The following is a 20,669-nucleotide window of genomic DNA, read 5'->3' on the forward strand; positions in this document are numbered from 1 at the left end:
GAGTGAAGGAGGATTCCACTTCCTCACCTTTCTCTTCCCTTTGCCTCTTGCCCCTCTCCCCCTCCTACTCCAGCCTCTTTCCCCTTTGCCTCTCCGAGTCCTCTTTCCTGCTTAGTCCTTTCTCTGTGCTGTTTTCCTCTCTCATCTCTAGGCTGCAGCTCCATGACCCCACCCCATCCAACACAGCAATCAAAGAACTGATGCCTCAGTGCCGTCCACCATGACACGAGCCAGCTAGCTCCATGGCAACCACAGCAGATCCTCACGTGTCTCTTTCATCTGGCCCCTCTCTCCACTTCCGGTTTGTGGGGTGGTTGGGGGAACTTTGAGGTGTGTATAGGGTTGTTACGAAGACAGACGCATGGCTCCTGCAAGGGCCTCTAGGGAATTTCTGTCATGAGAGAGAGGAAGGAAATCCTTTGTGTCACCTTTTCTGTATTTTTTTTTTAAATCTGGACTGTGTTCCAAAACACATTGGGCTTGTTGACAAAGCATCCCAAGGGCCCTGGGGGTGGCTTGTCCTGCTTTCCTTGCTCCTGGCCTGTGCCTGTCCTGGCAGAGCCAGAGAACCAGCGTTGCCAGGCCTGCGCTGACTACTGCTGGCAGGACATTCAGATTCGGTCTCTGTCTCTGCTTTTCTATTCCTCTGCCCACCCCCAGGAACTAGGTAGCCCTGTGGACAGGCCTCTGGTGTGTCACACTTTGGGGGAAAAAATGTGGCTGCTAGGAAGGCTGCCATAATAAGCTGACTATGCAGGGCTACAGCCCACATCTGTGACTGCCTGTGTTGGTCATGACCTGGCACTCCTGAGACGGGGGAAGCTGCTGCTGCTGAGCCCCAGGTCCCCCAGCTGGCTCCTGCCATATGCTGCGTGTCCATTCATTTCAGCTCCTCTGTGTGGTCCGAGGAGGAGGATGCGGGTTCTCCTCTGGTCCCCAGCTCACTGACCTGCCTGCTGCTTTTAGCATCCCACTATTGACTGGCTCTGTCCTGAGTGGCAACCAGGTCTTGGAGAATAGAGGGGAGCCTTCTCTGACTCTGGCTTCCAGTGAGCACTTCCCGTTTTCTTCATCCTTTCTCTTCCAGGCATTCGCCCTTCATGTGCTTGTTCTGATATCACACTACATCATAGGCGGGAATTGGATCCCAGTTGCATGATCCTCAGTAGCCTCAATGGTGATGTTTTAGGAACATGTGTGTACTTTAGGGTTAATGGCTGCAGTTGGAACCTGGGCCTTGCCCTCTGTTGTTTTTCCTGTTTGTTTTGTTCATTTGGGAGGCAGAGAGAGAGAGAGAGAGGAAGAGAGAATTCCCATCTGTTGGTTCACTCCCCAAAAGCTGTGTAGCCAAGAACTCAGTCCAGGTCTCCCACATGAGTGGCAGTGGCTTGAGCTTCACAGGGTCTGCATCAGCAGGAAGTCAGAATTGGGAGCAGAGCCAGGAACTCCTATGTGGGCTGTGGGTGTCCCGGGCAGCATTTGAACAGCTGGCCCAAATGCCTGCTCCTGGGCCCTGTACCTTCCACATAACTCTGAGCATATTACCAAACCCCTCATTGGCTCAAGTTTCACTGATTTGTTTATAAATTGGAGCTCACAATAGTACATGTGTTCTTCTTGGAGTTGTAAGGGTTAGATGATTAATGCATTTAAATTTTAAATAGTGCCTGGCACTTGAGAAGTTTCATAAAACAATAAGAGTTATCTATATGCCAACAGCTGGATGAGTTTCGGCTCTGTAAGAAGTTCTGCTGGTTGGAGAGATACCCTTTCCACTGAGATGGTGTAGCACCTTCTCACTGGGGCTTGATGCTGAGCTGTGCTCCCAAGTGAAGGAGCAGCAGATGGCACACAAGCCCCGCCCCCCCACGCTCCAGATTCCAAAGGTGCTATTCATCTTGCAGCGTCACTCACACCTGTGGACTCTGCAGCTCTGGCTTAATGCCCTGAGCAGCTCAAAAGTTAGGATTGGGACGCATTGCTACTTCGAGACTCCAGAGCCTGCAAAGAGCCTAAGGTTTCTCACAGTTGTTCCTCAGATAAATTCAGGGTAGAGTTAAAATCAGCCTCCACCCTGAACAGAGCCAGAAGCATGCAAACGCTCCCCTTTGCTTTGTCTGAATGCTGAATCGGTCCAGGCAGGGCTGAAGCCTCATTACTCTCACACGTGTCCCAGGTTCCTGATTCACACCTGCGAGCGCAGTACCACATGTGATGGCAAAACCTCCCGCTCTTGCATATTCATTTCCTCCTAAAATAAAAGATGTGTGTTCCCTACCTGCTTGGAGAGGCACAAGTTTGGAAGCGAATCCCATGGTTCCCCCATTTGCTGTATATAAATGATTATATGTGACAACTACTCTTTTTTTTTTAAGGTTTATTTATTTATTTATTTATTTTTTAAAGATTTATTTTTATTTTTTTTTATTGGAAAGGCGGATATACAGAGAGGAGAGAAAGAAAGGAAGATCTTCCGTTCGATGATTCACTCCCCAAGTGAGCACAACGGCCGATGCTATGCCGATCCGAAGCCAGGAGCCTCTTCCGGGTCTCCCATGCGGGTGCAGGGTCCCAAAGCCTTGGACCGTCCTCGACTGCTTTCCCAGGCCACAGGCAGGGAGCTGGAAGGGAAGCAGGGCTGCCGCTGGGGCTGCCGGGATTAGAACCAGTGCCCATATGGGATCCCGGGCGTGCAGGGCGAGGACCTTAACCACTGCGCCACCGTGCCGGGCCCTAAGGTTTATTTTTATTTGAAAGGCAGAGTCAGAGAGAGAGAGAGAGAAAGGAAAGACAGAGAAAGAGGTCTTCCATCTCCTGGCTTACCCCCCCAAATGGCTACAACACAGATGGATCTGAACCAGAAGCTTCCCCTGGGACTGTGACATGGTTCGAGGGCCCAAGGTCTTACAGCATCCTGTGCTGCCCTCCCAGGCCATTAGCAGGGAACTGGATTGGAAGTGGAATGTCTGGGACTTGAACCAGTGCACATATAGGATGCTGGCACCTCAAGTGGAAGCTCAGTTTATTATACCAGGGTGCTGGCCCCAATAACTACTGTTGGTTGAGGTTTGGATTCCTGCTTATCAGGAGGTAAGTTGTGGCACCAGCAGGTGCACAGGGTGCAGAGTTCCCTGCATACTTCAGCTTCCTCAGGGGCTCTGCCTGGGCATGCTCTCCACCCTGGTTTTGGTGCTCTTTTGTGAGGGGTTGAGGGTAGAGGGAGTTGTCTACAAGGAGTTGGAAGAGTCAAGCTGAAGTTGAGGGATGAGAGGCCATTGCTTGGGGACAGAAAGAGAAAGGCCCAGTGCTTCTTCCTTCCTCTTCCCTCCCTTCCTCTCCTGCTTCAGAGGGAGCTGTGCTGCCTTGGAGTTGAGGCATCAACAGGACCATCCTGAGAAATTCCTTAGCCAAAGCTTCTGGCACTTTCCATAGTCTTGGCAAGCTTGTGGCTGAATGGAGGCTGTATGGTGCTGGGAGGACCAGGAAAGCTAGGAGCTTGCAGGACTGACAGATGTGCTTCTAGCGCAGGGTCAGTGTCTGGGGTCCTGGTGTAGGACTCACCCTTGTGGTCCCCCTGGGCTTAGGAAGGAAGCAAACTTTCACATAGCACAGTCACATGGCTAGGCAGTGACTCAACAGGATGTAGCCTGTGGAATATCTGAGGCCAGGGTGTAGGGTTGGGTCTGTTTGCTTTTTCACATTCTTAGCAAAGCCCTACCTGCCTCTTCCACTCCTCGATATACTCGTGTTTTTCAGTCTTAAGTAAAATGCTATGCAAAAAGTTTCAAGTCAAATCCGCATGCACAGAGATGATTTTTGAATGGCAATGCAGCAGGATGTGAAGGGAGGTTAGGAAGGGGCTTTGTGTGGTTCAGGCACTGCCGTTTGCCAGCCTGGAATAAAAGAACTGTAATGTTTTAAAAATTAGTTAGAGGGAAAGAGAGAATGAGATCTTCCATCTATTGTTTCACTTCCCAGATGGTCGCAATAGCTGGGGCTGGGTTAAACCCGAGAGCTCGCAACTCAATGAGGCTCTGTCTTGAGTTACCTGAGTCATGCCTGTTGCCTTCCAGGGTCTACAATGGTAGGAAGCTGGAATCAGGCACCAGAACAGGGACTCCAACCCAGGCACTCTGATGGCATGTGGATTTCCCAACTGGTATCTGGACTACTAGACCAAATGCCTGCTTCACACCTTCGCATTTTTAACCATTGTGTTTCTACAATGATCTCATGGAAGAGAGATGTCAGTGTTGTGGTTCTGTGGATTAAGCTGCTGCTTGTGACCCTGCACCCCATGTCAGAGTGCTGATCTTGGTTCCTCTGCTTACAACCCAGCTTCTTGCTCCTGTACCTGAGAAGGCAGCTGATTATCTAAGTGCTTGGACCTCTTCTAGCCACGTGGGAGAACGGATAGAGTTCCTGGCTCCTGGCTCCTGGCTTTAGCCTGATCCAGGCCTGGCTGTTGTAGCTATTTAGGGGAATGAATCACAGGTGAAAGCTTTCTTTCTCTGCCTTCCTGTCACTCTGCCCTCCAAATCAATCACTCACTCAATCTTTTTTTTTTTTTTTTTTGCAAAGTCAGATATACAGAGAGGAGGAGAGACAGAGAGGAAGATCTTCCATCCGATGATTCACTCCCCAAGTGAGTGCAACGGTTAGTGCTGTGCCGATCCGAAGCCAGGAGCCAGGAACTTCCTCCAAGTCTCCCACACAGGTGCAGGGTCCCAAGGCTTTGGGCCATCCTTGACTGCTTTCCCAGGCCACAGCAGGGAGCTGGATGGAAAGTTGAGCTGCCGGGATTAGAACTGGCGCCCATATGGGATCCTGGAGCGTTCAAGGCGAGAACTTTAGCTGCTAGGCCATTATACCGGGCCCCACTCAATCATTTTAAAAACATTATTAGGAAATAAAATTTTTAAAAAGTTTATTCTGGTACACAATAGTTTGAAATCCACACAGTTTTTTTCACCAGATGCATTTTCCATGACTGTTTTTGAAGATCCTTCATACGTGTGTGTTGGCTGAATGTCAGCCCTGCAAACCCTATTTTAGCACAAAGCTTCTGGGGTTGCCCTCCATCCCACTGTTCATCTCCTGCCCTAGTTGTTCCATGGGAGGTGCATGGGCCAGTGTTCAATCACGGCCCCCTTGGTCTGCTTCTGGGAATCTGCGTCCTCTCTTGGTTGATGTAGCAACAAAATCCCCTCCTATCCAAATACAGCTTCTTATAATTTTCTGACACACCCTACACACTCTTCTACGGGCCTTTCTTCTCCCCGAGCTAACTCCTCCTCTGTTCAGAAATGATCTCTATCCTCTCATAGCCTAAAAAATCCTTCTGTAAGCTCCAGCATGACACTTGTAGAAGTTTATCATCATCATTTGGGAGTGTTTATAATGCCACAAAAATGTTCAGGGCTTCACAGTCTCACTTGGCTGTTCTACTTTATAAAATAGTAATCTGTATGCATGTTTTCTTCTTTTCTAGATTATAATATTAAAGCAAATGGGATTTACAACCAAATGGACTTGAGCTTGGACCCTAATTTCATTATTGGCTGTAGGACTTTGGGCAAATTAGCCTCTCCAAGTTTCAATTTTCTTGTTGGTAAAACACAGAAAATAATAGTTACCTCATATGGGGTAATGGTATTACATGAAATAATAATCACCAGCATTTGCTAAATGCATATTATGTGCTAGGCAGGGCTCCAAGTACCTTTTCTGTATTATCTTATTTAATAATTCAGCTCCTCACGACAACCCCATGACGTAAGTAATAGCACCCCTACTTTACAGAGGGAGAATCTAAGGCAAAGAAGCCAGTCGGTGAAAGAGCCAGAAAAACAGCATTGATCTTAAACCGCTGCTTTTCATTATTAACAACACCTGCCTCACCAGAGTGGCTAATGACCAGCATGGTCGGGGGTAATGGCTGCGTTGCACTTAGACCGGTATGTGGCAGGCAATTCCTAAGTTGCAGCTGCTCTTCTTATTCCTGTTCTCACTGCTGAGGGCTGGAGTCTGTCCTCTATGCATCTTCGCTTCCCAATAACACCTCATCATGGCAATAGCTTGCATTTGTCCAAATGTCTCATATGCCAGAGACTGTGCTAAGTCTGTAGCCTAGCAAATGAAATCATGAATGATTGGAGAGAGGGGACAAAACTGTTGATTTTTAAAAATACCTTTCATTTTAAAAGTTTCTGGATTAATGTTCAGTGCTGGTCTATTTTCATGGGGGAAGAGTGTAATCGTTCGAACATACATAGTAGCGCAAACTAACCAGGTCAGGCAACTAGTCTTTACATTTCCTCATCTTTATGTTAGGAACCTGTTAGCTCTTATCTCCCAGTTCTTTATGCAGAATATAATGCATTATTGTGAACTCTAGTCACCCCACTGTAGGGTGGAACACTAGAACTTGTTATTTCTTTCTGTGTTTTGGTACTAACATCCAACCTCCCTCAACCCCACTTCCCTCGACAAAAGCTTTTGAATATAGGCAAAGGCTTTCTGAAAAGGCAGTCTGTCTCTTCTAGGCTGTTGTATAGTAAGAAAATGGTGGGTGGAGGAGGAGCCTCTCTGGGACCTGACTTACACCCAGTGTTCATCAGCATTTTCATTAATGACTCGAAAGATGGAATGCAGAGTATGCTAATCGAATTGGTGAAGCCTGTGAGGCGGAATAGAAGCTGAGCACTTAGGAGACAAGCTGCAGCTTGCAGACACTACTTGACAAATTAGAGAAATCAACAGAGTCAATAAACAGAGCCTCAGGAGCTGCAGACGTCAAGTGGCTCCAAGGGAGCAGCTGCTTCTAATGCATCTGCCTGGAGAAGCCTCTGACCCACTTCTCCTGGGCCTCACCTGACTTGATTGCATCTTTAGATGGGGTCTGATTGAGAGATCCACAATTCCCTTGATGAGAGAGCTGATTGGGGCTTGGAAGCTGCATGGATGAAGGTTCTGCCCCAAAGGTTAATCTGGTCTCCACTTCTTCCTGGCCTCTCCCCTCCATCCTTCTCCCCTCTGCCCAGTTGTGTCTCCATAGAGACAAAGACCACTCCACCTGCTTCCCTGAAGACTCAGCAAAAACAAATTTACCCCATCCCTATCCACCGAGTGAGCTGTCCTTCTCTCTTCCCTGTGCAATCTCCATCTTTGACTTCTTCCATTTGGGGCTGCTCTGGAGGTGCCTCTGATCTCAGTTTTTCCTTAGAGAAATGTACTGTATGTGGAAGGAACTGGTAGAGAAATCCCAACTTCCCTGGGCTGTTGCTGGGCCCAAGAGTCTGGGTTGTCTGGTCATTCCTCACATGTGTGACCCTGCAACCACAGCTTCCTCGTTTGTCGTGGAAGTTCCTGAGCTTCCCTGAGACAAGTTGCTGTGCTTACAAATCCTTGAAAGCCAGTTTGATATCAGACTGCTCATTTATGGGTTCCCCCTTGATACCCCCAAACACAAAGACCCCTTGTATGTCCTCATTTTTTTTTTCCTGAAAGACCGTTGTCTGACACTGTGACAATGGATCCGATCATGCTTTGTAAGTCCCTGCTCTTTGGGACACGACCATGCATGTTCAGAGGGAGCCCAAAGAGGGGAACTAGTATCGCACAACCTAGGCTTGCACAAAAGAAAACCTAACCAGAGAAACCAAAGAAGCCAGGGCAACTTCGGAACCTGAACACACCAGGGCACTTTAAGAAACAAGAGGCCCCTCACACAGGGAAACCTGGATCCTAAGTGCGTTTTTCAAAGCTGGCCTCCCCTCAAGCCTCTCCGATCAACATTTGCCTGGTGAGCATTTTCAGGCACTAGTTTTTTTTTTCTACTTAATCCATAAATCTTCCGCAACCCTGATCAAGAAGGCAGACTGGCACACTTCTCTTAACCTCTTTCCTGGCCAGCACTATGGAAAGCTTTCTCTTGTCTAGCTACCAGCCTCACAGGAGCCCTACAGGGCAGGAGCCCTATAGCAACTTGATTTCTCTTAATCAAGGTGGAGGATTTGGAGCAAGGGTTTGGCACAGCAGTTAAGATGCTGCTTGGGAATGCCATGTCCAGTTTTGGGGTTCCTGGGTTGGAGTTTCAAGCTGCTTGGCTTTTTCCCACCTTCCTGCTAACGTATTCACTGGGAGGCAAGCAAGTGATGGCTCAAGTCCTTGGTTCCTGCCACCCATGTGGGAAGCCTGGTTTGAAATACATTGCATTTGAGGATTGACCCAAGAGATGGAAGACCTCTGTCTTTCTCCTCTTCTCTCAAATATATAGATACAATTTAAAATTATGATGGAATATTTCATTAGAAGAGTTCTTGTAAAACCTGGGAGCTGGGTCTCCAAAGCATATCTCTGCCAAACAGGTTGAGGAATTGCCCTGTTTCCATGGAGGTCTAAGGTTCAGAGGTCTGCTTGGGGTTACAGCCATGGCTCCCGGGGTTAGGAAGTGCAGAAACCCAATCCTCAAAGAAGAGACATGGGGGTTTCATGATGCTAAAAAGTAACCTAATGACCTGCCAGTGAAACCTGAAATTTAGGGTTAGGGCTAGATTTCTTTCTCTTCTTAGTTTTGAGATGCAACTTTAGGGCAGTTGGGATTGAACTGCATACCTAGTGGGAACAAGGGCAACCCAGAGGAAGGCTTTGAGAAGTGCTAAGCTAGGAGTCTGAGCCCTGTCCCCACGGCCTCTCAGTCTCGTTCTACGGGCATCGGTGAGCTCCTTTCCCGCTCTGGAATCTTTGAAGTTCGGCCACTACAAAATGTGTCGTTATCTGCGCTGTTTTACTTCACTTTGGGCTATGGTTTCTTGAGAGACCTCATTCATTTAAGCTGAGCCTCCTATAAATCAAGAGAGATAGGTGAATTGCATTTTCCCAAAATGGCACGATGACAGAGAGGGTGCCTGTGGGCTAGACTGCCAGACCGTGGATGGGAAAACTCATCGCTCTCCTGTCAACGGGCCTCGCTTCTCAGCCTGAGCAGAAAGATGCTCGGTGTGGAAGCCAGAAGGAATGAGCCAGCAGAAACGAGGATACTGGGAAGGTGACACTGGTAGCATTGAGTTTACTTGTTCTTAGTTGTCTTAATTCTCCTGTTCCCTATGGGTTGTCTTTTTCAAAAAACTCATGAGACTTCCCTGTCAGCTGCAGGGCTTTATGCACGACAAAGGTAAGGTCAGCTTTTACTTAGAACAAATGAACCAATCCGTTGTTTTTGTGTCATCAGGTCCCCCTTCAGAGGCTCCATTTAGGGGCAGCAGCCCGGTAGGAGGGGCTCTAGAGAAAGAATCTGAACTCTCCTCACTGTAGACGAGGTTGATTTCTGTTCAGTAGCAGACAGAGCCTGCCAGCCATGGGGAAAGCAGCCCTGGAGTTTCTTGTTCAAGTCAATGATGTGAAAGCCCAAATCCTCTCTCCCAGCCTAATGACCGGACAGCCAACCAGGAATCATATGACTGTAGTTCTTCTTTCCAGTCTCCCTCCTTCTCTCTCTTCTTCTCTTCTTTTTTCTTCCTTCCTTCCTTCCTTTTTTCCTTCCATCTTCCCTTTCTCCCTCCCTCCCCCTCCATTCTTCTCTTTCTCTTTCCTTCCTTTCCGTCTATTAGAAGGCAGAGGGACACAGAAGAGAGAAACACTCAGCAATCTTCCATCTGTTGGTTTATTCCCCAAATGCCCTAAACCCCTGGTGCCAGACCAGGCCATAGCCATAAACCAGGAACCCAGTCCAGGTTTCCTGGCACATAAGTATTTGAGCCACCGTCTAATGCCTGGTGACAAGACATGCATTAAAAGGAAGCTGAATAAGAAGCAAAGGCAGGGCCCGGCGCGGTGGCGCAAGTGGTTAAAGGTCCTCGCCTTGCACGCCCGGGATCCCATATGGGCGCCGGTTCTAATCCCGGCAGCCCCACTTCCCTTCCAGCTCCCTGCCTGTGGCCTAGGAAAGCAGTCGAGGACGGCCCGAAGCTTTGGGAACCTGCACCCACGTGGGAGACCCGGAAGAGGCTCCTGGCTTCGGATCGGCATAGTATCGGCCCGTTGCGCTCACTTGGGGAGTGAATCATCGGACGGAAGATCTTCCTCTCTGTCTCTCCTCTCTGTATATCTGCCTTTCCAATGAAAAAATAATAAAAAAATAAATCTTTAAAAAAAAGAAGCAAAGGCAGTATTTAATACTCCAATATGGGATGCAGGTTCCCCAGGTCACATCTTAACCTCGGTTCCAAAAGCACAGCCCAAGACCCATTTGTTGATTCCCAAGGGAATGGCAGATACACTGTTTATTCTGTATGGGGTTGTTGCAGCAGGAGTCGATATGCTTTCATTGTGCTATCCCAAGTGAGACTTGGTAGATGAACTGTGGTTGGAACTGTAGCTTCCTAATGAATTTTTGGCTTCTGGGTACAAGAGCTGTGATGCTTAGACAATAATGAGTTGGGTGAAGTCCAAAGAGAGCAGTAGAGGCTGAGGATAATGTTAGGTCTATCCTCTGCTTAAGCTTTGTACGATCCTGACAATGACATTCCTCTCTGTTCAGTTTTCTTTTCTTGACCTTGATCCTTGTTGTACATGATTTCCTTGGCTACTGATTGTAAAGAGACTAGTGGATTATGAACATATGGCATTGCAATTACTAGCAGCATAAAGTAAGCAAGACACATGACCTTTACCCCTAGGGAACTTCGGTGTAAGGGGGCGGGGGGCAAATATAAACGACCCATGCTCAGCACTTCACTGAAGAGCCAGAGTATTTCACACTGTTTTTAGGGTAAACTTGGTATTATCCAGATTTATGCTATAACAGGTTATGGATGAAAACTTTTCTTGTTTTTCTAGCGAGATATCAGGGTGATTAAATGGCCTTGTTTAAACACATATCATACTGTTATCCCATACCTGGCCATGTAAAAGAATTTTCCTTTTGAATGTCCATGCTAACTGCTTCATCTTACTCTTTTTTCTTTCTTTAAAAATTATTGATTTGGGGCTGGCCTTCTACTGCTTTTCAGGCCATAAGCAGGGAACCATCAGAAGTGGAGCAGCCAGGCCCAGTGCAGTGGCCTAGCAGCTAAAGTCCTCGTTTTGAACCTCCCGGGATCCCATTTGGGTCACCGGTTCTAATCCCAGCCGCTCCACTTTCCATCCAGCTCCTTGCTAGTGGCCTGGGAAAGCAGTCAAGGACGGTCCAAAGCCTTGGGACCTTGCACCTGTGTGTGAGAGACCTGGAAGAGGTTCCTAGCTCCTGGCTTCAGATTGGTGCAGCATCAGTTGTTGTGCTCACTTGGGGAGTGAATCTTTGGATGGAAGATCTTCCTCTCTGTCTCTCCTCCTCTTTATATATCTGACTTTGCAAAAAATAAATAAATAAATAAATAAAAACCTTAAAGAAAAAAAAGAAGTGGAGCAGCTGGGACATGAAATGTGCCCATACAAGATCCATAGCTGGAGGCTTAGCCTCAAGCCCCACTCTTGGTTTGTACAAGTAGGTCCTAACTAATCAAGAGGCCTTGGTGCTCATCTCAAGAAAAACTGGGATGCTTAAAAGATGATAATGAATTAACTATTTGTTTGGGCCCTTAGTCTTTGGTTTGTAAAATGACCATGGTTTCCCAGGACATCCAAGTTCCCATTCCTCATGTTCTATTCTATTCTATTCTATTCTATTCTATTCTATTCTATTCTATTCTATTCTATTCTATTCCATTCCATTCCATTCCATTCCACTCCACTCCACTCCACTCCACTCTATTCTATTCTATTCTATTCTATTCTATTCTATTCTATTCTATTCTATTCTATTCCATTCTCCTGTTCTATCCTGACGTATGCTCTCCTACCCTATACAAGCCCATTTCATTCTATTCCTTATTCAGAGATACAAAAGCATCAGCTAATTTTAGACACTGCAAGTCACCTGAAATTTACCCCAAAGCTCATTTTGCTACTGACCTCTTTCTTGTTGCTCCATGGAAGGTAATCCACAGCTGCCTATGACTCAGACAAATGAAGGGGTTGGAGACTGAGGCTAGACAAATGAGCCACACAAAGAGGTGGATCTGCAGGGTCACACGCCGGGTCACCATGTGCCTTCCCATCAAAACCTCTAGGTTCTGGTTCCTATTCTTCACCTGGCTCCAGACCACAATGACTTTGTGACAGTCCTGTAAGGAGAAACCGTATATCCCCGAATAGCTGCATGCACCAGCGGGAGGGGAAAGAAGAAACTCCAGTGTATTTTGCCCAGAAGTCACAGATTCCCTCTTTCCTCATTGTGCCTGGTACACTGATGACTTTCACTTTGATAATATCCAATTAAAGGGAGAAAAAAGCTGTCTTTCCAGGAGAGGAAGGAGGACATTCTATATTAAGCATTTTTAAGACTCTGGTTCTCTTCCTGTTGTATAAAAGGCAGGAAGAGAGCTTAGGTATTTTGCAGGAAGTTTCTTGTCTTAGTCTCCAGTACTCTCCTTTTCTTCTTGCACTAAGTATTTAGTAACTACTATATGCAAGAATAGGTTGTCCTTGGGGCCCAGCGCAGTGGCCTAGCAGCTAAAGTCCTCGCCTTGAACGCCCCGGTCCCATATGGGTGCTGGTTCCCATCCAGCTCCCTGCTTGTGGCCTGGGAAAGCAGTCGAGGACGGCCCAAAGCCTTGGAACCCTGCACCTGTGTGGTATACCCGGAAGAAGTTCCTGGATCCTGGCTTTGGATCGTCATAGCATCGGCCGTTGTGCTCACTTGGAGAATGAATCATCAAATGGAAGATCTTCCTTTCTGTCTCTCCTCCTCTCTATATATCTGACTTTCCAATAAATAAATAAATCTTTTTTTTTTTTTTAAAGAATAGGTTGTCCTTGAAATGTGTTTCTTTTCCACTCTTCCTTTCTATCCTGGTTTTACCAATAGTCATTTATCATTCATACCAACACACCTCAGATCTTGCAGGCTTTTCTCCACTGATTTAATGCTAAGGCTCATCATGGGAACACACACAATAGTAAGTGTTTTCCTCTCTTTTCTAGAAAGCCACTTTTGATGTAGAGGGGAAGGGGTGGAGAACAGAGGGAGCCACAAGCTCCTGATAGGAGTAGGAGAGAGTGGTCCAGCAAGATGGACAGGACAGGGAGGCTAGGGGCCCCAGAATCTATCTGGCCAACTTGTAAAGTGTTGAGGTGTTCAAAGTTTTTGTCAGGCTTTTATCTGGATGTTGTCATTGAAGCTAAGGAGAGGTGAAAGCAATAACTGGGTCCAGGCTGCATGCACCCAACGCCAATAGAGGACGGGAGAGTGCTTGAGATCCAGGGAGAATGGATTCCTCATCATTTGCTCTGCTTTGGAGGTGGTCTGTGTCCACCAAAACCCACACTGGAATTTAATTCCCAGGCCCAACACGATGGCCGAGTGGCTAAATCCTCGCTTTGCACGCACCCGGATCTCATATGGGTGCTGGTTTGTGTCCCAGCTGCTCCACTTCCCATCTAGCTTCCTGCCTGTGGCCTGGGAAAGCAGTGGAAGATGGCCCAAAGCCTTGGGACCCTGCACCCACGTGGGAAACTCAGAAAAAGCTCCTGGTTCTTGACTTCAGATTGGCTCAGCTCCAGCCAACGCGTGGCCCCTTTGGGAGTGAACTAGCGGACGGAAGATCTTTGTCTCTGTATCTTGTTCTCTCTATAAATCTGCCTTTCCATTTAAAAAATCCTAAAAAGAAAAGAAATTTAATTCCTAATGTGGTAGTATTGGAATGTGCTGAGGGCGTCAAAAGGTGACTGGGTCACAAGGAATCCACGCTGTGCAGGGAGTAATGTTGATCCCATGGGAGTAGATTGATTACAAGGAAAGTAAGTTCCAGAGCAAGGCCGGAACTTTCCCCCACACTGCTGTGCCAGTGCTCCTCTTCTGTAGCATACTCCTGTGCTTATCTACCACACAGAAGCACAGTCTAGCAGATGCAGCTCCCTTGCACTGCACTTGAGCTTCTAGAACAGTGAGGTCAGCAAACCTCTTTCATATGTAAATGGACCAGCCTCAGGTATTTTGCATTTCAGCCTCTAAGACCAAGGACACCATGCAAGGACACGGCTTCCCCTACAGTGTGCCAAGAACTTGGACTTCAATATGATAGTCTTGGTTTTTGTCTTAGTATTTCCTCCTGCTATTTACACGGCTTTGGCAGTGAATTTGACTCCACCGAGTCTCGTATTCTTCACCAGTTACGTGAAGGTTAAAATAATAACTCACGTTAGATAACATTTGTAAACCCAATCAGCATAGCAAAACACAACTTTGGCAAATAATAGTGAACAGAATTTTCCCATTGCAGGATAAGATTATTCTGGAGAGAGAGAAATGTGAAAATGTGTGGCAGCTCTGAAGGTGTGGATTAGAAGGGAGAGTGAAGTTACACAAAGAAGTGACAGGAGGAGACAGGGTGGTGGTGGTGGTTTCCAGTGAGGTCCTCGTCCTGGGTCCCAAGATGTTGGAAATGATAAAACATCCACCTGTCTCTGGGACACGTAGAAACACTGTCGTTCATTTATAAACAACATAACTAGATAAAAAATACAGAAAGCGTCTCTGGACACAGGGTGGTGGGTTAGCTGACTCTGCAGGCTGCCTGCCTCTGCTTAGGGGTCCAGTAATTCCATACCGTCTTGCTTGGTGTGTGGTCCACAGGCCAGCTGCGTAGCATCATCTGGAACCTTGTTAGAATCTTGGGCCTTGCTCCAGATCCCCCGAATCCCAGTGTAACAAGACCCGCAGGTGATTGATGAGTGTTTGAAAGCTCAGGGGAATGTGTGAGCTGCTGGGATTGTTGAACTCCATGTGTTGCAGACACAGAAAGGGCCCATCCACTTGGGTATCCCATAATAATCAGCCTGAAGTGGGAGTAGCTCAAAGGGAAGATTTGTTTATTTGTGACAAAAGGAGACAGTGAGGAAGGAAGGTGGAATTTCCTAAAGAAAGTGCTTCCCTTTACCAGGGCGTTTACAACAAAGGCTGGGGAGGGCGGGGGTGATGTGTCTTATCTCCACCTCCTCTTTTCAACTCAGAGCACACCACCCCAAACTATGAATGTGGGAGCCCAGAATATGCAACACCAAAATATACCTCTGGCTTATTGATTATTAGCTCATTATTTTGAGAAACTGCAGACACAGGGGCAGCTCTGAAAAACTGCCCATTTGTCAAAGAATTTTCCATCTAGAAAGGAAATTTTCATTAGCAAAGGTACTTGTATCAGGAACAGAGCTGCTGTTATAGGCATTAAAAAAGCAACATTTGTCCACCATACATTGTCTAATTTGTCTCATCCACCCCTGGGTCCCCAAGGCCCTGTTTCTTTCTGCATAAGCTTTGGTCAGATGACCTTGTTGAGTTTCTTGTTTGTGTATAGCTCCTGTGTTCTCATTGGCAAATGAAATGGGAACATGAACACGGACATGCAGATTTTTAACAGTGTTTACTTATTCATTTTTATTTGTTTGAAAGAAGAGAGACACAAACATACACACATACACACAGGCAGAAGGGAAGGGAGAGAGAAGCAAGGCTCAAGTCCAGGGCTAGATGTAGATCTCCTAGGCACTGTCAGAACTGCTGTGCCACATGCTTGCTTAGCCCCCTTGCCTATTTTTTAAAAAAAGATTATTTATTTGAAAGGCAGCACAACAGAAAGAGAGAGAGATCTTCTGTCCACTATTTCACTTTCTAAATGGCCACAACAACCAGGTGTGCGCTAGGCTGAAACTAGAAGTCAGAGCAGCTTCATCCTGCTCTTCCACATGTCAGAAGCCTCCAAACCTAGGCCATCTTTGGCTGTCTTCTAGGAGCTTTAGTGGGGAGGTGGATTGCAAGTGGAGCCGTTGGAAATTGTTCTGGCACTGATATGGGATCCTACTGTGCCACAATGCTGGGCCCTGTCTGTTTTAAAATTTTATTATTGAAGCTGGTGGCAGGTTTAAGCCTCTGGCTGCACAGCTCCTGATCCAGCTCTGATGTACCTGGAAACACACCAGCAGATAAGCCAAGTGCTTGGGCCCTTGGGTACCCATGTGGAAGATAAGCTTGGAGTTCTTGGCCCATGGCTTTGGCCTGCACCACGCCTGGCCGTTACAGCCATCTGGGGAGTGAAGCAACAGATAGAAGGACCATCTCTCTGCCCCTCTCCACTCTATCATTTTGCCATTCAAATAAATAAGTCTTTCTTTTTAAAACTGGAGTGTCATTTCATTATGAAGTTATAATCATTCTTTACATAGTCTAGAACAAATCCCTTATTAGATACATAATTGAAAAAATCTCTTTCCATTATCTGAGTTGTCATTTCTTGAAGATGTCCTTTGAAACACACGTTTTAATAAAGTCCGTTTAGCTATTGTTTTTCTCTGTTGCTTGTACTTTTATTGTCATATCTTTAAAAGTTCCCCCAATCCATCACCATTAAGATTTACATCTATGTTTTTATCTAAAAATTTTATAATTTCAGCTTTTATATTTTGATCTTTACCCATTTTGAGTAAATTCTTGTATATGGTGTGAGGAAGGGGGTCTGCCTTCATTCTTTGACACATGACTATCCAGTTGTAGAAATCAGTTCACAGGGCCCAGTGCGATAGCATAGGGGTGGAATCCTTGCTTAGCATGTGCCAGGATCCCATATGGGTAATGATTCGTGTCCTGGCTGCTCAACTTCCCATCCAGCTCCCTGCTTGTGGCTTGGGAAAGCAGCAGAGGACAGCCCAAAGCCTTGGGACCCTATACCTGCATGGGAGACCCGGAAGAAACTCCTGGCTTCTGGCTTTGGATCAGCTCAGCTCCAGCTCTTGCAGCTATTTGGGGAGTGAACCAGCAGATGAAAGATATTTTTCTCTGTCTCTCCTTCTGTCTGTAAATCTGCCTTTCCAATAAAAATACATCTTTAAGCAATATAAAAAATTCAAATTAATTTTGTTTGATGGATAGACACACACACATCTCTCTTTTCTCTCTCTCACACACACGCACACACACACACATACACACACACACACACACAGGGAGGAAGAAGAATCTTCCCCAAATGCCCCCAACAACTGGAGAGGGATCGAAACCAGGAGATGAGTGCTCAGTCTGGCTCTGCCATGTGGATGGTGGGGACCCAAGAATTTGAGCCATCACCTGCTGCTTCCCAAGTTGTGGGAAGTTGTGAGAGTTGAGTGAGGACTAACGCAGGCAGTATGGAACGTGGGCATCTCAAGCAGCATCTTAACTAGTGTACCAAATTCCAGCTTCGTATCACAAGTCTTGATGAACTTCTGATAGAGAAAACACATGCAATCGCTCATTTATATTCTCTATAAGGGATTCGAATGGAATGTAGTCTGCAGGATCTTACGTGATTTTTAAAATTCTTAGCCCTACAGAGTTGTAAAAGTGCCATCTGGGCAAAGGGACACAGGAAAAAAGCAACACTTACTCCTGATGACTGCCTCAGATATTTTCACACCACATACAGGAAAAGGAGAGGCAGGGCATCCCGTGGACACTTGTCAGAAGTTCACTCATTTCTCATCACTCCAGCTCCACTCTGTTGGCATCCCTTAATCAGGAAAATCCTTCTGGATTTTCCAGGATTGGTATAGATGCTCGTGTGTGTGTTATGTAGTATGTATGACACAGGATTAATACTGCCTGTTTATTTTTATCTCTATTGGTTGAAGAGTTTTAAACAATGACAATATGTTAATCACCAGAGTGGCTAGAAGGCAATGAAGGCTTTTCCTTGTTTCTTATTTCTTAGGGAATACATTTGATTTTACAGTATATGTATATATCTATAACTATACACACAGACCTTAAAGATGATGCTTTTGTGTTTTGGTTCAGTGGAAGGAGTATCAAATTCATTCTCAGGAACTGACCTAAGTTCCAGTTCTAGCTTTGCTACCTTTAAGTTATGTGATTTTGAATAAGTTATTTAGCCTTTTTTTTTTGCTTCATCTCTTATGTGTAAGACAAGAGGGTTGAACCATTGGGCTTTAAGATTTCTTCCAGTTCCATTGTCCTTTAAAACTTTATAAAGAAAACTTATAAAGAATTCTAAAACTTGAAGACCGAGGCAAGTTTAGGTTTTGAGGAAGGATCCCTTCTAGACAGCATTTTCCAGGGGTCTCTGCCTCCTCTCCCGCCTCCAATTCTTCATGGATATTAATAGCCTAGAATGGGACTTTTCATGTTGACTCAGTAATTTGAACTATGCAATACCTGATGGGCCAAATACATTTTCCCTGCCTCCCTTCCCCTGGGCTAGTGGGAAGAGAGTGGGTATTTATTATTTTGGGAATAAGAGAGTGGAGCACCTCAACCAAAGCAGCTGCAGGTGGTCAATGAGACCTCCCAGGAAGCCTCATCTTCCTAGCCCTGGGGCATAGGATGTGGACACCAAGAACGTGGACGGAGACTGTGCAATGCCCATTCTAGTTCCTGATAAAGGTTTTTCCTCATTGGCCTCTAGGTAGACTCTCCAGGAGAAAATTGTGCTGATCTTGGGATGTAAGTAGAGGACACGTGGACTGACAACCATTAGAATTATTGCAGGTGGTGGAGAGGGTACGGGGTAAGGAATGAGGCTTCCGGTACCTCCTGACCAACTCCCCTCATTCCCATCAAGCACTCTCCTATTGATCAGAGTAAGCTAAGAGTCTGCTGGAAGCTCCCTTCCATCTAAAGAGGTGTGTGTGAGAGTGGAAGGTGAACATACAAGTATTGAGTGGCTACATTACAAATGAGAACACTGGGGCCACAGAGGGTGAGGGGAAGGAAGTGGATGTCCATAATGCATTTAACTCTACAGCAGGCCCTAAGTGGGGAGAGAGCTGTTTCTTAATGTTTTCAACACCTTCTCAAGGGAAATAATATTGTCTCCATGAATAGACGGAAAATCAGGGTCAGGAAAATTAAGCAACTGTCCCACAGAGATAAACCTAATAGAAAAATGGTGCCCAAAGCTGCATGTATCCACTCCAAAGGTCACGTGCTTTGAAGTTGGCCTGGGTCAGCAGAGGCCCTTGACTTGGCTGGTCAATAGAAACTCTTCAGAACAGCCAAAAACTCTTGTTATCTTGAACTTTATCCCTGTGAATTTGATTCAGTGAGCCTAAGGCACAGCCTGAGAGTTGTACTTTCAAGAAACAATTGCAGGTGGTTCTGAAGTTTGGAACATACCAGGCTGGCTTGTCTGTGGCTTCCTTTGACTCATCTTTCTCCCAAAGTAGGGATCTAGTTAAATTCTGTACTTACCTCCAGTCATTTTTGCTACTGAATCTATTATTCAATGTGCTAGGCATCTGACTGCAAAGATGAACAGACCACAGTGCCTGCCTTGAGAAACATCCATGCAGTGAGAGACATGAAATCAAATACCCAACATGACGTAGCAAATGCTAGGCAGAGGTAGGCTTGTGTTGCTTCAGGTATGCAAACTAAGGAAGGCCTTCTACTAGCTGACTCTAGGTCAAGAGGTAAAGGAGTTAACAAGGCAAAGAGAAGGTTGGAGATGAGGAGTGGCTGATAAGACAGACGGAGGAGCATGGAAAGGCCCAGATGGCTCAGGGAAGCACCCGGAGTTGTGTGTCAGAGGGCCAGTGAGGAACCTGGAAGTCAATGGGAGGAAGTGCAAGGCTGGCCTGTGTGGACTTTGCCTCTGGTCCGACAGGTGCTGAAGTACTACTAAAAACTGCTAAGCCAGGAAGTGACAGGATCAGAGTTTGTCTTAGCATGATCACCCTGATAGAAATGAGAGCATGAACTGTAGGCAGAAGCTGGCAAAAGGAGAACAAATTAATTGCAGAATTAAGAATTTATGTATATCGAAGAGCACCATAAACAGAATATGAAAGCAAAGCACTTGAAAAGCATATTTGCAGCATTTCTTGACAAAAATAATATTCTTCATAAAATTACAAATTGATAATTAAGCATACCAATATCAAAGAAATAGAAAATTCACAAAGAAAGAATACAAATGGTCAATAAGCATACGAAAATGTTATTCACTTCTATCAAAGAAAGATAAAATAACAAGCTGAAATATCATGGAGATACTATAATTTTTGCCTGTGAAATTGTAAGAATTTGTTAAGTGATTACTCCCCAGAGTTAAGACACAGGGGACAGTCCCAAGGTTGCAAATACAGAGTGTTTGGGTACAAACTTTCTAGAGGAAGGGCAGATGGTAATGAGTATCAAAATCCTTAAAAATATTCTAGCAATTTCCTTCTTGGATTCTATCCTAAGGAAATAGGCATGTGTGTAAAATTTAGTTACAAGAATGCCAGTTGCAACATTATTTATACTCCGCATTGGGACTAAGTGACATAGTCACTGTCTGAGGGCTGATGACAAAATGAGGGCCCGTCCATAGAATGAAATGCTTTTGGAAAAGTTTGACAGATATGCAGAAAGTGTTCATGACCTATGAAGTGACATGAGCAAAACATGTGCCTAATGTGCTATCATTAAAAGAACATACTATATATATGCATGTATGAAACTACATCCTGGCATTTAGGGCAGAGATATGATTAACTTTGGACCAGATAGATTTTTGTATGTTTTGAATTTTGTTTCTATGCACATATAACATGTTCTAAAATATAAATACACTTTGAAAAGTTATTCAAGAGAATAT

Source organism: Ochotona curzoniae, unplaced genomic scaffold (genome assembly GCF_017591425.1).
Source record: "Ochotona curzoniae isolate NIBS_2020 unplaced genomic scaffold, NIBS_Ocur_1.0 contig_2688, whole genome shotgun sequence".
NCBI lineage: Eukaryota > Metazoa > Chordata > Mammalia > Lagomorpha > Ochotonidae > Ochotona > Ochotona curzoniae.